This window comes from Siphateles boraxobius, unplaced genomic scaffold (genome assembly GCF_051911475.1).
Source record: "Siphateles boraxobius isolate OS27281-9 unplaced genomic scaffold, OSU_SipBor_1 103, whole genome shotgun sequence".
Taxonomy (NCBI): Eukaryota; Metazoa; Chordata; class Actinopteri; order Cypriniformes; family Leuciscidae; genus Siphateles; species Siphateles boraxobius.
Window position 1 is genome coordinate 1,337,501 of NW_027508704.1, and position 2,500 is coordinate 1,340,000.

Sequence of the window (2,500 nt, forward strand, 5' to 3'; positions counted from 1 at the left end):
CTCTCCTGTGTGCAGCATTAGTGTATAGTTGCAGCAGAAACACTGGTGTATATGCAGTAACGCTCTCTCCTGTGTGCAGCATTAGTGTATAGTTGCAGCAGAAACACTGGTGTATATGCAGTAACTCTCTCTCCTGTGTGCAGCATTAGTGTATAGTTGCAGCAGAAACACTGGTGTATATGCAGTAACACTCTCTCCTGTGTGCAGCATTAGTGTATAGTTTCAGCAGAAACACTGGTGTATATGCAGTAACGCTCTCTCCTGTGTGCAGCATTAGTGTATAGTTGCAGCAGAAACACTGGTGTATATGCAGTAACGCTCTCTCCTGTGTGCAGCATTAGTGTATAGTTGCAGCAGAAACACTGGTGTATATGCAGTAACACTCTCTCCTGTGAGCAGCAATAGTGTATAGTTGCAGCAGAAACACTGGTGTATATGCAGTAACACTGTCTCCTGTGTGCAGCATTAGTGTATAGTTGCATCAGAAACACTGGTGTATATGCAGTAACACTCTCTCCTGTGTGTAGCATTAGTGTATAGTTGCATCAGAAACACTGGTGTATATGCAGTAACTCTCTCTCCTGTGAGCAGCATTAGTGTATAGTTGCATCAGAAACACTGGTGTATATGCAGTAACACTGTCTCCTGTGTGTAGCATTAGTGTATAGTTGCATCAGAAACACTGGTGTATATGCAGTAAGACTCTCTCCTGTGTGCAGCATTAGTGTATAGTTGCAGCAGAAACACTGGTGTATATGCAGTAAGACTCTCTCCTGTGTGCAGCATTAGTGTATAGTTGCAGCAGAAACACTGGTGTATATGCAGTAAGACTCTCTCCTGTGTGCAGCATTAGTGTATAGTTGCAGCAGAAACACTGGTGTATATGCAGTAACTCTCTCTCCTGTGTGCAGCATTAGTGTATAGTTGCAGCAGAAACACTGGTGTATATGCAGTAACGCTCTTTCCTGTGTGCAGCATTAGTGTATAGTTGCAGCAGAAACACTGGTGTATATGCAGTAAGACTCTCTACTGTGTGCAGCATTAGTGTATAGTTGCAGCAGAAACACTGGTGTATATGCAGTAACTCTCTCTCCTGTGTGCAGCATTAGTGTATAGTTGCAGCAGAAACACTGGTGTATATGCAGTAACTCTCTCTCCTGTGTGCAGCATTAGTGTATAGTTGCAGCAGAAACACTGGTGTATATGCAGTAACGCTCTCTCCTGTGTGCAGCATTAGTGTATAGTTGCAGCAGAAACACTGGTGTATATGCAGTAAGACTCTCTCCTGTGTGCAGCATTAGTGTATAGTTGCAGCAGAAACACTGGTGTATATGCAGTAACTCTCTCTCCTGTGTGCAGCATTAGTGTATAGTTGCAGCAGAAACACTGGTGTATATGCAGTAACTCTCTCTCCTGTGTGCAGCATTAGTGTATAGTTGCAGCAGAAACACTGGTGTATATGCAGTAACGCTCTCTCCTGTGTGCAGCATTAGTGTATAGTTGCAGCAGAAACACTGGTGTATATGCAGTAAGACTCTCTCCTGTGTGCAGCATTAGTGTATAGTTGCAGCAGAAACACTGGTGTATATGCAGTAAGACTCTCTCCTGTGTGCAGCATTAGTGTATAGTTGCAGCAGAAACACTGGTGTATATGCAGTAACGCTCTCTCCTGTGTGCAGCATTAGTGTATAGTTGCAGCAGAAACACTGGTGTATATGCAGTAACACTCTCTCCTGTGTGCAGCATTAGTGTATAGTTGCATCAGAAACACTGGTGTATATGCAGTAACTCTCTCTCCTGTGTGCAGCATTAGTGTATAGTTGCATCAGAAACACTGGTGTATATGCAGTAACACTGTCTCCTGTGTGTAGCATTAGTGTATAGTTGCATCAGAAACACTGGTGTATATGCAGTAAGACTCTCTCCTGTGTGCAGCATTAGTGTATAGTTGCATCAGAAACACTGGTGTATATGCAGTAACTCTCTCTCCTGTGTGCAGCATTAGTGTATAGTTGCAGCAGAAACACTGGTGTATATGCAGTAACTCTCTCTCCTGTGTGCAGCATTAGTGTATAGTTGCAGCAGAAACACTGGTGTATATGCAGTAACTCTCTCTCCTGTGTGCAGCATTAGTGTATAGTTGCATCAGAAACACTGGTGTATATGCAGTAACACTGTCTCCTGTGTGCAGCATTAGTGTATAGTTGCAGCAGAAACACTGGTGTATATGCAGTAACTCTCTCTCCTGTGTGCAGCATTAGTGTATAGTTGCAGCAGAAACACTGGTGTATATGCAGTAACACTGTCTCCTGTGTGTAGCATTAGTGTATAGTTGCATCAGAAACACTGGTGTATATGCAGTAAGACTCTCTCCTGTGTGCAGCATTAGTGTATAGTTGCAGCAGAAACACTGGTGTATATGCAGTAAGACTCTCTCCTGTGTGCAGCATTAGTGTATAGTTGCAGCAGAAACACTGGTGTATATGCAGTAACACTGTCT

At 43.4% G+C, this 2,500-nt stretch overlaps 1 protein-coding gene across 5 annotated transcripts in view; it reads left to right on the forward strand.

The window, feature by feature from the left end:
• The window catches only part of abcc3 (ATP-binding cassette, sub-family C (CFTR/MRP), member 3), a 111,898-nt gene that overhangs the window by 73,685 nt on the left and 35,713 nt on the right, over nt 1-2,500 (forward strand). The gene's annotated exons all lie outside the window — the stretch shown is intronic.